Source organism: Rhincodon typus, chromosome 37 (genome assembly GCF_021869965.1).
Source record: "Rhincodon typus isolate 14 chromosome 37, sRhiTyp1.1, whole genome shotgun sequence".
In the NCBI taxonomy this organism is placed as follows: Eukaryota; Metazoa; Chordata; class Chondrichthyes; order Orectolobiformes; family Rhincodontidae; genus Rhincodon; species Rhincodon typus.
The window spans coordinates 6,168,384-6,183,658 of NC_063368.1; positions in this window are offsets into that span (position 1 = coordinate 6,168,384).

A 15,275-nucleotide genomic window follows, 5' to 3' on the forward strand; every position below is an offset into this window, starting at 1 on the left:
CAGGACTCCATTCCCCCTCACTGCTCCAGGACTCCATTTCCCCTCACTGCTCCGGGACTCCATTCCCCCTCACTGCTCCGGGACTCCATTCCCCCTCACTGCTCCGGGACTCCATTCGCCCTCACTGACCCCCGCTCCTGGATTTGCCTCCAGGGCTCACCACCTCCCCATTACTCTCCGGGTAAGTCATTAATCGAAAAAAAATTGCAGAAAGGAGGGGGAAAAAAGAGGAAAAAAGATAAAAAATTAAAGTAACGGCCGAGGCAGTGGCTCTCCAGCTGGAGTGTCTTACTCTGACACCATCTGGGTGAGTGTGTGAGTCACAGAGACTTTACAACATAGAAAGAGGCCTTTCAGCCCATCACATCCATGCTGGTCATCTATTCTCATCTCATTTCCCAGCCCTTAGCCCGTAGCCTTCTTTGTTATGGCAGGACATATTTTTAAAATATCTTGAGGGTTCCCATCTCTTAACACTCTTTCGGGCACTGAGTTCCAGACAAACACAACCTCTGGGTGAACACAATTGTCCCTCACGTCTCCTGTGAACATCCTACTCCCTCCCTTATTGCTGACATTTATTGCCTGTCCTTGGTTGCCCCTCGAGTAGGTGGACCTCAGTGGTTGGCAACTTGGTTGATGCTAACAGCAGCGGGAGGCGATGGCCTAGTGGTATTGTTGCTGGATTGTTAATCGGGTGACCCAGATAATGTTCTGGGGACCTGGGTTTGAATCCTGCCACGGCAGATGGTGGAATTTTGAATCCAATAAAAATCTGGAATTAAGAATGTATTGGTGACCATGAATCCATGGCCGATTGTCAGGAAAAACCCATCTGGATTCACTAATACCCTTTAGGGAAGGAAAACTACTATACTTACCTGGTCTGACCTACATGTGACTCCAAACCCACAGCAATGTGGTTGACTCCTAACTGCCCTCTGGGCATTTAAGGATGGGCAATAAATGCTGCCTGGCCAGCGATGCCCTCATCCTGTGAATGAATGAAAAAACAGCGATGGGTCAAGGCCCTAGGCTGGCCACTGACGGAACAGTTAAGGGTCTCAATTGGCAGCAAGATCTGTCATGGATTGAACTTGATTCCAACCAACCACCAGCTGGTGGTTATGGGGAGAGGAGGGTACGATTCAGGTAGCTGAGGCCTCTCACCACCTCCCCCCACCATCTTCAGGAACAGGTGACCCACCCCTCCACCATCCTCACACACAGCTAATGCCTGCTCCTCCTTCAGTGGCTCAGTCGGAAATATTTCCGCAAAAGCATTGGAGGCAGCAATCTGTGTCAGACACCTGGCTCCGAGCATCTCTCGGTGAGACGCTCCTAATGCAGCCTGAATTTGTTTGGAATTAATTTGGATTGAACCTGCCGAAGCTATCTGTCCAGTCTCTCGCATTGTAGCAGTGAATTTGCATTCACTTTGGGCCGGCTGGAGAAAGTTATGGAACGTTGTGCTTTTAATCCCCGTGAGCTGCTGTCAGCAACAAGATGGACAAAGGCTCCTGCGGAAAAGTTTGATGCGGATTAAGTCTCTGCGTGATGAGGCAGCACAGAGGGATTCTGGCGTTATCAGTGAATGAGTCACAGAGTTGAGCAGCGCAGAAACAGACCCTTCAGTCCAAATCGTCCATGCCGACCAGATATCCTAAATTAATCTCGTCCCATTTGGCACAAATCCCTCTAAACTTTAAATAAAAGCTGAAAGTATGCAGTGGGTGCTGTAAATCAGAAACAAAAACAGAAATTGCTGGAAAAGATCAGCTGGTCTGGCATCATCCATGGAGAGAAATCAGAGTTAATGTTTCAAGGCTGAGTGACCCTTCCCCAGAACTTTCCCTCTAAACCCTTCCCATTCATATACCCATCCAGATGCCTTTTAAATGTTGTCATTGTACCAGCCTCCACCACTTCCCCTGGCACCTCATTCCATACATGCACCACCCTCTGTGTGAAAAAGTTGCCCCTCGGGTCCCTTTTAAATCTTTCCCCTCTCACCTTAAACCTATGCTCTCTGGTTTTGGACTCCCCCACCCTGGGGAAAAAGACCTTGGCTATTCACCCTGTCCATGCCCCTCATGGTTTTATAAACCTCTATAAGGTCACCCCTCAGCCTCTCCCTGTAGCTCAAACCCTTCAACCCTGACAACATCCTTGTAAATCTTTTCAGAACCCTTTCAAGTTTCACAACATCCTTCCTATAGCAGGGAGACCAGAACTGAAATGAGTGACAGTAATTTGGCCGTCTCTCTTAAGGTGGTCCTGTCTTGGAGCTGGCCAGGCAGAAATACTTTTAGTAACCTTGGATTTGGAATACCTTGGGATGACTGAATTTCTCAGGACTAATGCGGGTGCCCTGTACCCTTCTGGCACCTTTCATGTGACACCTCTTGTGACCTCCAAAGAGGTTTTGTTTCCTTCTTACCCAGCCTTGCGACCTTATCAGACAAAGCAAACACACCATTGGCAAAGCAGGAGAGAGATGAACATTCCCATAGCACCTTTCACAACAAATGAAAGGGCCATTTGTAGCTGAGAAAGTATAAGCTCAGTCATATGAAGACACAAAGAAGAGGTTATCAGATTCTGAAAATTGAATCCACAGTGAAATGGAGTCTGATAGATGTGATGGAGAAGGGAATTCTTTCTGGTGTAAGCATCAGATCATCCCAAATTGTGTGTCAGTTGAGCCAATCGAGTATAGTTTTGAAATGAAATTGCTGTGGGGTTTTTCCCCAATTGCTACAGTTGGCACCTCATGGTATCTGCCAGCGTGTGGCATGCCAAGGATTGTTTGAGAGAGCCAGGAGCCCTCCTTTGCATTGTGTCTAGGGCCTGTCTAATGATGGGCAATAACAGACAGACCACTTCAACTCTAAATCAAAGTGGCCCCTGTCATTAACAAGATGGCTTCTTGCAGGATAACACAGTCCACGTTACTATACAGGGAGAATTACAGAGCCCACCAGCAATGACCATCCAATTGAGTGGAGCTAATGCACATTCAGCATTATCTCCTTGAGAACCATTAGGTCATACGACATTCACGGGAAGCAGAGACTGCACAGCAAGCTCCCACAAACAGAATCCCTACAGTGCGGGAAGAGGCCATTCGGCCCATCATGTCAGCACTGACCCTCCGAAGAGAGCCCCGCCCAGACACAGCCCCTTACCTGATCCCTGTTACCCTGCATGGCTATCCCACTGAGCTTGCACATCCCTGAACACTACAGGCAATTTAACATGGCCAATCCACCCTAACCAGCACGTCTTTGGACTGTGGGAGGAAACCGGAGCACCCGGCAGAAATGCACACAGGCACGGGGAGAATGTGCAGACAGTCACCCGAGGCTGGAATCGAACCCAGGTCCCTGAGATTGTGGGGCAGCAAATGACACAGCAATCTGGAGTCTTTCAACTCCATCATTCTGTGTTTGATTATGAGAGTCTGGCAGTGGGTCTATGTTCAGGGTACTTGTTTAGTTGAGCCTGGTTGTTGACCCAGAGAGATGTAAGCAGGCTCACAGAAGCTGAGCTGGAAGGGATTTTAAACATTGCGGTAAACTCTGAAGAGGATATTCCCGTGCACTGAGAAACAAGCAGTATTGCTGTGCAACACTGAGCTTCCACTTCAGCAGTGATGTGAGGGATAAGTATTGGCCAGGATGGACATACAGATCACCTTGTGTCCACCTGAGATGAGCATTGAAGAGTGCCAGTTAACATTGAAGAGTGTCAGCCTCTGCCTGAAGTACTGAAATTCCCCAGATTGATATTTCAACCCACACCTTTTATCCCCCTAAATGCATTCAGAGGATGAGGGAGTCACTGTCTGGGCCAGCATTTATTGCTCATCCCTAATTCCCTAGGGCAGCACGGTGGCTCAGTGGTTAGCACTGCTAACTCACAGCGCCAGGGACCCGGGTTTGATTCCCCACTCGGGCAACTGTCTGTGTGGAGTTTGCACATTCTCCCTGTGTCTGCGTGGGTTTCCTCCGGGTGCTCCGGTTTCCTCCCACAGTCCAAAGATGTGCAGGTTAGAGTGGATTGGCTATGCTAAATTGCCTATAGTGTTCAGGGACGTGCAGAGTAGGGGGATGGGGATAGGATGCTCTGAGGGCCAGTGTGGACTTGTTGGGCCGAATGGCCTGTTTCCACACTGTAGGTGTCTATGGTCTAATTGCCCAGAGGGCAGTTAAGCATCAACCATATTGCTGTGGGTCTGGAGTCACATGTAGGCCAGACCAGGTAAGGATGGCAGTTTCCTTCCCTAAAGGGCATTAGTGAAGCAGATGGGTGTTTCCCCCAACAATTGACAATGGGCTCACGGTCATCATTAGATTCTTAATTCCAGACTTTGTTTCACTGAATTCAATTTTGCTGTGGCAGGATTTGAACCTGGGTGCCCAGAACATTACTGGGTATCCAGTTTAACAATCCAGTGACAATACCATTAGACTATCACCTCCCCAACTGGAGAATATGTGCAGGCTCCTGACTGATGTCCTATCTTTCACTGTCCTGAAATGGGAGCTCAGTATCTAACTCACTCCAAATCCTGTTTGTCTGTCATTCCTGTGGCCACTGCCTCACAACAGCTCCCAAACTGGCAACACTTTCATTCTCATATCTGCTACTCTCACCATTTTGCTTGTCCTCAACACCAAGCCTGAGCTGATGGACCCCATGCAGTACTGAGGGAGTGCTTCATTGTCGATGGTGGTGCCTTTCAGGTAAACATTAAACCCTAAGGACAACACCCTGAAGTGAAGAATAAAAGGCCAATTTCATCATATTGAAGAAGATCCAGAGAGTTTTCTCCTCAAAGTCCTCAAGATTTCCTCAATTTCTGATCCCTTGCTAATCTCTGACTTTATTCTGTCCACTGCTTTGAGCCAGTGAACGCCTAAGCCTTGAAATTCTCTCCCTAAATCCCTCCATTTATACAGTCATAGAGTCATACAGCACAGAAACAGACCCTTCGGTCCAACCAGTCCATGCTGACCATAATCCCAAACTAAACTAGTCCCACCTGCCTGCTCCTAATCCCTATCCTTCCAAACCTTTCCTATTCATGTACTTATCCAAATGTCTTTTAAACATTGTAACTGTACCCACATCCCCCACTTCCTCTGGATGTTCATTTCAACACGAACCACTCTCTGTGTAAAATAATTGCCCCTCGTGCCTTTTTTAAATCTCTGCTCTCTCACCTTAAAACTGTGCCCCCTAGACCTGAAATCTCCCATACTAGGGAAAAGACAACTACTATTAATCCTGGCTATACCACTCATTATTCTTTAAACCTCTATAGGGTCACCTCTCAATCTCCTACACTAGTGAGAAAAAGTCCCGGCCTATTCAGCTTTTCTTTATGATCAAACCATCCTCTTTTGCAAATAAAATGTAGGAAATAGGGGCAGGAGTAGGCCATTCGGCCCTTTGAGGTTGCTTCACCACTCAATATGATCATCCAACTCAGTCTGCTGTTCCCATTTCTCCCCATATCCCTTTGATCCCTTTAACTCTAAGAACTATATCTAACTCCTTCTTGAAAACATTGGCCTCAATCGCTTTCTGTGGCAGAGAATTCCACAGGCTCCCGACTCACTGGGCGAAGACATTTCTCCCCATCTCTGTCCGAAATGGTCTACACTGTATCCTTAGACTGTGACCCCCTGGACTTCCCTGGTCATCAGGGACATCCTTTCTGTGTTTACCCTGTCTAGTCCCACTAGAATTTTAGAGGTTTCTATGACTTGCCCCCTCATTCTTCTGAATGCTAATAAATATAATCCTAACTGATCCAGTCTCCCTTCGTACATCAGTCCTGCCATTCCCAGGATTCTGTCCAATAAACATTTGTTGCTCTCCCTCCATTGCCAGAACATCCCCCGCCTCAGATAAGAAGACCAAAACTGCATTGTCCTGATAATCTCTTCATGTCGCTGGTGAACAGCAATGCATCTAGTGACTGTACAAGTCTCTCCATATCTCCATCGGCATGTCCTCACCTGCACCTCCTTGTGGTGACACATGGAAACCGGGCCCCTCACAGGCTAAAGTTTCAGAGGAACTCCGAGGTTTGGCCTCTAGACCTGCAGTGGACCCTCACATGGACATATCCTGATAAGCGTGTGGCAAATTCCCAGCAACAGGAAATTAGCTCCTCTGCTTTATGGCTACCTCAGGAGAGATGTAGGCTGAAGGAGTAACTGGGGATAAAACAATCTGGAGTTGAGCCCAAAGGTGGACTGTACCTAAATGTCATCTTTCCAGCAATTCCTACAACTAAGCCAGTTCCAAATGTAACGTTCTGAGGAAGGGTCACTGGACCCAAAACATTAACTCTACTTTTTCCTTCACAGATGCTGCCAGACCTGCTGAGCTTTTCCAGCAATTTTGTTTTTGTTCCAAATGTAATGTTTTACATATTTTATATTTGACGTGGGAAGATGACAGGGGCCCCCTAATGTTTGGGAGAATCTTCATTCAATTTTCCTCAGGCTTGGGGCCTGGAGAGGACGCTCTCGCACCCTGCAGGATGTCAACATGACACAGGAGACAGGCCTGACATAGAAACAAGCGCAGAGAGTGCTGGAGGAACTGATCTGGTCTGGTAGCATCTATGGAGAGAGAAACAGAGTTAATGTTTCCAGTGGGGTGACTCTCCTTCAGAACTCTCACAGAGCTGGATACTAAATAAAAACCGAAAGGACTGCGGATGCTGTAAATCAGGAACAAAAACAGAAGTCGCCTGAAAAGCTCAGCAGGTCTGGCAGCATCTGTGAAGAAAAAAAATCAGAAGTTAACATTTTAGGTCCATTCTGAGGAAGGGTCACCGGACCCGAAACGTTAACTCTGATTTCTTTTCTTCACAGATGCTGCCAGAACTGCTGAGCTTTTCCAGCAACTTCTGTTTTTGTTCTCACAGAGTTAGCCCCAGGTGCTGAAGAACCAACCGCAACCACCAGAGAACAGTTCGCATAGAGTGCTGCCACCAATCCTCTTCCTCTAAAGGCCCATTGATAGTGGAAAATGTTGAGTCACAAATGAGTCTTTGAGGCACTTGACTTGATGACAAGGTATTGGGCGATGTAATTGGTACAATGACAATAACCCAGAACCAAGAACAGCATTCCTGATCCCATTAGGAGTCTCGAGACAGACTCCTCCATTCCCCACCCAGGTACAATGTCATCTAATTAATCTTAGAGTAGGATAATAGGTCGGCACAACATAGTGGGCCAAAGGGCCTGTACTGTGCTGTACTGTTCTATGTTCTATGAATGAGCGGAGCTCAATGCAGTTTCCAACATTAACCCTTTCAGAAACTTTATCTCCCGTAGTGGAGTTTACTGTTGCAATCTTACAAGACGGAAGGTTATTACTGTGATCTCCTTATGTGGTTCCCAGTCAGTGAGTGAGATGCTGCTTCGCTCCTACGAGACGCTGTGTTAGGTTTGACTGTATGAAAGGTACAAATCGAGTTTAAGTTGCTGTTTTTTTTTAATGTCAGGGATGAGAATTCGTCCCTCCACCCCCTTCCCCTCAGTCAGAATGAATCAGAATGTTGCTGGAACCCAATGAACAAAACAGGATGACCCCCTCTCCCCCAGACAGAGTCAGTCTTGGCCCCTGTCTGGTGAGAAGGGCATTACCTGTGAGATCCTTTGTGTACGCCTGGTCGTTCTGCATCACCGCACACTGCCCACGAAGTGGCGGGGAGGGTGGGGTGGGTGTTGAGGGTGGAAAGTGCCTTTGCAAAGGAAGTCCGGAGGAAGATGCAGTGATTTATGTCGAGGTTCATCCCGAGCAGATCCATGACACGGGGCTCTGTGCTCCATGGGCTGTTCCCTGGGATACACTGAGATAAGTATTGACCGCACCTGGAGAACCATTGACTCAGTGAAAGACTCTCTTTGATCTGCCCGAAACTTGTTAGTCTTCCAGAGCAAGGAGCTGATGCTGACTGGGTGTTGCAGACTGGCACATTGCAAGGCCCAGGACTACCCGCTGAGGGACACACTAAAGCTTGGGGCAGCTGCTGCCAACGGGCAATGGGGAAAGACCACCATCTGAGGGCTTCCTGCTGAAGGTAAATGGGGGTCCGTTCAGTTATCGGACCCTCCTTGTGTCTCAAATGTGTGTAAATATAGTCTTACACAAATAAGAGACGACTTTGGTTGGTTTGCTGGATAGAGTTAAACTCCAATGTTTGTTTGTTTCTTCATATGCTACAGTACAGAGCGAAATGGCTCCGTGACTATGTATGTATATGAAGATATTTTTATGAATAAAGTATATCTTTGAAATAAAATAAAAGACAGCACCACACAGAGCTGTATTCTCATACTTACCTCCATCTGACTCACCGCTGCCAGAACCCATTAAACTCTCAAACCCATGAATATACAGTTGGCAAGCAATGTATCTCCTGGGAGGGGAGACTGAAGGAGACAGTGAGGAGACAGTTTATAATCCACCAAGGTTTCATATTTGCAAATCGTCCCAAAGAGCATGCAGAATATACATATGTATAATTTGTATGTCATTAGCCTAAACATTAATGCTAGCACTAATAGGATAATGATCATCCACTGAATTTCATTCGGATAAGATTTTACATTATCTGGGAAAGTTTTCCATGTAAGTAAATTTGCATAAGCATGGGGCTTAATTTCCAGCATTAGATTCGTAATTTTATCTCTATCAAGCCCTTTGAATCCTTTTCCAGACATGAATACATCATGTGAAATATTCATTCTCTGCCTACCTCAATGTTCAGTAGTTTTGCCTGCTTCAAAGAATCTTTCAGAACGGGCTGTCATTCGGCCCATTGTGGCTAGGCCAGCCCTTTCAAAGAGCTGTTTACAGATATACCATAGGAAGCATTCTATCCAGGTGCACAAGAGCTGTAAGAAACTACAGAAGGTGGTGTGCACAGCCCAGACCATCCCGGAAGCCAACCTCCCATCCATGGACTCCATCTACACTTCTCCTTACATTAGAAAGCAATTGGGGCGGTGATGGCCTAGTGGTGTTATTGCTGGACTGCTAATGGCCTGGGAACCTTAGTTTGAATCCTGCCCTGGTGAGATTGAATTCAATTTAAGAAAGAAATCTGGAATGAGGAGTCTAACGATAGTCATGAATCTATCATCGATTATTGGAAAAACCCATCTGGTTCATTAATGTCCTTTAGGGAAGGAAACTGCCATCTTTACCTGGTCTGGCCTACATGTGACTCCAGACCCACAGCAATGTGGTTGACTCTTAACTGCCCTCTGGGCAATTAGGGATGGGCAATAAATGCTGCCTGGCCAGCAACACCCTCATCTCGTGAATAAATTTTAAAAATCATCAAAGGCCCCTCCCACTCCAGTAATGCTCTTTTCCAACCTCTTCCATCAGGCAGAAGATACAGAAGCTTGAACACATGCACCAACAGGTTCAAGAACATCTTCTTCCCCTCTTCATAATCATAAAATCCCTACAGTGTGGAAACAGGCCCTTCGGCCCAACAAGTCCACACTGATCTTTGCAATATCCCACCCAGACCCATCCCCCTATAACCCACCAAATCTACACATCCCTGAACACTATGGGACAATTTAGCATGGCCAATTCACTAGCCTGCGGGAGGAAACCAGAGCACCTGGAGAAAACCCACACAGACATGGGGAGAATGTGCAAACTCCACACAGACAGTTGCCCGAGGGTGGAATCGAACCCAGGTCCCTGGTGTTGTGAGGCAGCAAAGCTAACCACTCAGCCACCATGTACACCTCCTATCCAGCCTCGCTCTGACTAAACACCCTTACAATCTTTATGTTCTCATTGTGCCTGTACTGCTCACAAAACAAACCTTTACACTGTACTCAGGTACATATGACAACAATAAATCAAATCACCATCATCCGATCTATAAAGCCCCCTTTTTTTCATGGTTCATTCATGGAAGGTAGACATCACTGGCCAGGCAGCATTTATTGCCCATCCCTAATTGCCCAGAGGGCAGTTAAGAGTCAACCACATTGCTGTGGGTCTGGAGTCACATGTAGGCCAGACCAGGTAAGGATGGTCATTTCCTTCCCTAAAGGACAGTAGTGAACCTGATGGGTTTTTTTTTTACAAAGCTATATGGGTTTTACAAGGCTTTTCAGAGGTTCCCACCCTCTCTATCTTTTCCCCACAGCCCTGCAACATTTCATTTCGAAATGTTCATCCAATTCCCTTTCAGAAGGTTATTACTGAGTGTTTTTTTTAAGCTGTGTATTTCAGATCATTAACTCAGTGCGTGAAAAGCAAACGCCTTCAGTCCCATTTGGCTGTTTTACAAATTTACCCTAAATCTTACTCAAACAGTGACCGTACCTTCCTGAGGTCTGCAGCTTTCTCCATTGTTCCCAACCACAGAGACAAATGTTGTATCAGATCTCTGAATTCTACCCCACCTAGTCCAAAAAAATCATCAGTACACACTAAGGTTTTAGAGTAGATTTGTAGCTCGAGTTGTGGATGTTGTGTTTGGTTGCCGAGCTGGTTCATTGTTCCACAGACGTTTCATTACCCTGCTGGGTAACATCATCAGTGCAGCCTCCGATGAAGCGCCGTTGTGTTTTCCCGCCTGGTATTTAAACTCTGGAGTCTGTTGAGCTGGATTACCTCACTTCTGGTTTTCCTTCGCAATAGAGTGTATATGGGGTTGTGCTCTATGTGTTTGTTGATGGCTTTATTCGTGGAGTACTAGGCTTCTGAAATGAAAGAATCACGGAATAGAATTCCTACAGCATGGAAGCAGGCCATTTGGCCCACCAAGTCCACACCAATCCTCTGAAGGGCAGCATGACCCCTACCCTATCCCTGTAACCTTGCAATTCCCATGGCTAACCCACTAGCCTACATGCATTAGCATGGCCAATCCACCCTAACCTGCATACCTTTGAACTATAGGAGGAAACCAAAGCAAACCCAAGCAGAATGAGCAAACTCCACACAGACAGTCACCCGAGGCTGGAATTGAACCCAAGTCTCTGGTGCTGTGAGGCAGCAGTGCTAAACACTGAGCCACCGTGGTTCCCTAATGGCAATGATTCTCCATGAGGGAGCTAACAGAGCCGGGAGGCACAATCCCACTCAGTGCAGTGTTTGTGGCTTAAAGAACTCCTCTCTACTTTATCCCTGACCCCACAGGGCACAGACTGAAGTCACATGAATTGGCTACAATCAGAAAAGGAGCAAAGATGAATCACATGTTCTGGTGCAGCCAGGACAATGTAGGAACAAGAGTAGGCCATTCAGCCCTTTGAACCTGCCACAACATTCAATACCATCGATACATTGACTGATTTATTGTCACGTCTACCGAAGTACAGTGAAAAGCTTTGTTTATGATCATAGTAAGCAAAGGACGTACAGACCAAAAAGACTTAGACAGAGGTTACGTTGCACAGGGCGTGAGCTACTTGAGATCAATGTCAGCAAGATCAGTGACATTTGAGGCTGGAGAGTCCCTTTATCAGTCTAATAACGGCCGGGAAGAAGCTGTTCCTGAACTTGCTGGTGCATGTGTTCAGGTTGCTGTATATTCTGCCTGAGGGGAGAGGTTGTAGGAGATCGTTACCAGGGTGTGATGGGTCTTTGATGATGTTGGCTGCCTTTCTGTGGCAGTGAGCCATGTAAATGGAGTCCGTGGATGGAAAGTTGGCTTCTGTGATGGTCTGGGCTGTGCACACCACCTTCTGTAGTTTCTTATGGTCCTGGGCAGAGCAGTTGCCGTACCAGGCCGTTATACACCCAGACAGTATGCTTTCAATGATGCATCTGTAGGAGTTGGTGAGGATCCTTATGGACATGCTAAATTTCCTGAGCTGCCTGAGGAAGAAGAGGTGTTGTTGTGCCTTCTCGACTGTCGCATTTACCTAGGAAGTCCAGACCAAGCTGTTGGTTATCGTTACTCTGAGGAACTTGTCGCTCTTCACTGTGTGTGGTGCACAGACAGTGAGATCACCTTTAAATTAAAAATTTGAGGGGTCCATTCAGAAGTCTAGTGACAGTGGGGAAGAAGCTGTTCTTGAATCTGTTGGTCCGCGTATTTAAGCTTTTGTATGTTTTGCCCGACGGAAGAGGTTGGAAGAGATTATAACTGGGGTGGGAGGGGTCTTTGATGATGTTGGCTGCCTTCCTGAGGCAGCGAGAAGCGTAGGTGAGTCAATGGATGGAAGGTTGGTTTGCGTGATGGACTGGGCCACGCTCACAACTCTCTAGTTTCTTACAGCTTTGGGAAGAGCAGTTGCTGTACCAAGCACCCATATAGAATGCCCAGCCCATCCCCATTAACCCTGTGTGCCACTAGCAATTAAAAATCTATCAACCTCTACAGATCTTGTCGATTTCAAAATGGAGCTCCAATACAAACATTTCCCAGCATGAGTGGAGTTTGTTTTTTTTCTGGAAAACAAAATTATCTGGTCATTTTGTCTCATTGATCATTGTGTCTGCTATATTATGTATTATAATGAGGCTCAGGAAAATTGTAATGTGACTCCAACATCAGTAAAAGTGAATAGACCAGTTTGGAATGAACTCATGAAGAGAGAGGTCTTAGACATTGCACTAGAGAGCTTATTTGGTAATCTGCATTGTACAAATAATGGAGTGTTATAGAACATAGGGGGCAGCACAATGCCTCAGTTGTTAGCTCTGCTGCCTCACAGTGCTAGGGACCTGGGTTCAATTCCACCCTCAGGCAACTGTCTGTGTGGAGTTTGCACATTCTCCCCATGTCTGCATGGGTTTCCTCTGGGTGCTCCAGTTTCCTCCCACAGTCCAAAGATGTGCAGGTTAGGTGGGTTGGCCATGGGTTACTGAGATAGAGTAGGATTAGGTCCTGGTGGCATGCTCTTTGGAGGGTTAGTATGGGCTGAATGTCCTGCCCCCATGCTGTAGGGGTTCTATGATAAGGAATAGGCCATTCAACCCATCAGACCTCTTTTGTCCCAGCTCCTCAGAGCTCACAGCTCCCCAGGACTTCAAAAATCTATCCAGCAACTCTAGAAATGCTTGAGGGTTTGAAGAGTTGTACTTTAGGAGACAAACAGAAATGCCTGGAACTGTAGTCGATGCAGTGTGGAGCTGGAGGAACACAGCAGGTCAGGCAGCATCAGAGGAGCAGGAAAGGCAACACTTAGGGCCTAACCCTTCATCAGGACTAGGACTCCTGATGAAAGGTCCCAACCCGAAACATTGACTCCCCTGGTCCTCTGATGGTGCCTGACCTGCTGTGTTCCTCCAGCTCCACACTGTACCGACTCTGACTCCAGCATCTGCAGCTCTTGCTATCCCTGCCTGGAAATGTAGTTGAGACAGGTTTTAATTCAGGCATTCAAGGGATGATGATTTGGATAGAAATGGCATATGGGGTAAATGGCGCTTGGGCATAGAACCACTACAGACACGATGGGCCAAATGGCCACCTTCTGTGCTATAACAATTCTAAGAACAGCCTGAGATAGTCCAGAACCAGATTGTCAGTGTGCAGGGAGCTTTATTTTTTAATTTATTCACAGGATGAGGGTGTCACTGGCTAGGCCAACATTTATTGCCCAGAGGGTACTTGAGAGTCAACCAGATTGGGTCTGGAGTCACATGTAAGCCAGATCAGGTAAGGATGGCAGATTTCCGTCTCTAAAGGACATTAGTAAATCTGATAGGTTTTTATGACAATCAACCCACACTTCTTTAAAATTTAATTCAAATCACGGGATTCAAAAATGGGTCCTCGGAATAAAACCTGTGTCTCTGGATTAACAATCCAGTGATAATACCACTAGGCCATCGCCTCCCCCTTTAGTGATCGTCCCTTCCTCAGAACTGTTCTGAGGGGACGATCACTAAAGGGGTTCTGAGGAAGGGTCACCGGACCCGAAATGTTAACTTTTTTTTTATCTTCACAGTTGCTGCCAGACCTGCTGAGCTTTTCCAGCAAGTTCTGTTTTTGTTCCTGTGGGAATGTTATTGGGGGATCGTTAGGTTGACATGATTGGGCTAAGGTACAGTCGATGTCTCAGACAAGGAGAAAATAACAAGGTACACTCTCAAGGGGCAGCAGTGAGTCAAGCAGGAAATGGCACCAAACAAACACTATTGACAATTATGTTGCCAACCAGCATCTCACTGTATAGGGACAGCATTGGCGTAAAGCACAGGGTAAAGTCCATTAGATCGGCGCCAATACTTGCAAGATGCTCCTGGGCTGAAAAGGGAGCTTCAAAAGGCACTATATAAACATGAGCCTTCCTTACCCGCCGTAGTATCGATGCAATTTCCACCTTTCCTGAGGTCCCTGAACTTTCGGGGCGTTGATGTGGTGTTGGACTGGGGTGGACAGGGTCAGAAGTCACACGGCACCAGGTTATAGACCAACAGGTTTATCTGAAATCACAAGCTTTCGGAGCGTTGCTCCTTCTTCAGGTGTAGCTGCCTAACAAAGTGGCAGCGCTCCGAAAGCTCGTGATTTCAGATAAACCTGTTGGTCTATAACCTGGTGTCGTGTGACTTCTGACCTTTCAGTCGGGTGTGAGGGCAGTGTTGTTCGGGAGGTGGGGGATGGGTGTGACTGACACCTCTAGACATATCAGCTGAGTGTTCAGCGATAAATACAGTTTACCAGCTGCTAACCCTTGCCGTCACTCAAAGGGGAATGGCAGGATGTGACAGGCCAATGACTTATTGACCGTTACGTCAGATCGAAGACAGCTCTCCGACTGTAAAATACCAGTCCTCAATCGGCTTGCTTTCCTGCATTGCTGAGATACCATGACAGAATTCATTAACATTTCAGTGACTAGGTGAATTAGTCAAAAAGAAGCTTGACGAATCCACGGAACGATTCACAGAGGCTCTTGCTTGGCAGCGAGAGAAGGACTGTGCACTCAAACAAAGGCAGAACACCACAGTTGCCAGAAATCTGAAACTAACACAGAAAAGGCTGGGGGAAGCTCAGCAGGATTTGTGGACAGAGGAACAGAGCTAACATTTCAAGTTCTGAAGCGGAGTCAAATGGATGAATCTTCTTCAGAATACATCAGGTTGTCCATTTTGGCTGGAAAATTCAAAGGGAAAATTATCACTTAAATGGGAAGCAGATTCAAAGTGCATCAGTGCAGAGGGATCTGGGTGCATGAATTGGAGAAAATGGATATGTAGGTGCAGCATAGAATTATAAAGGTAAACAGAATCCAGGCATTTATTGCAAA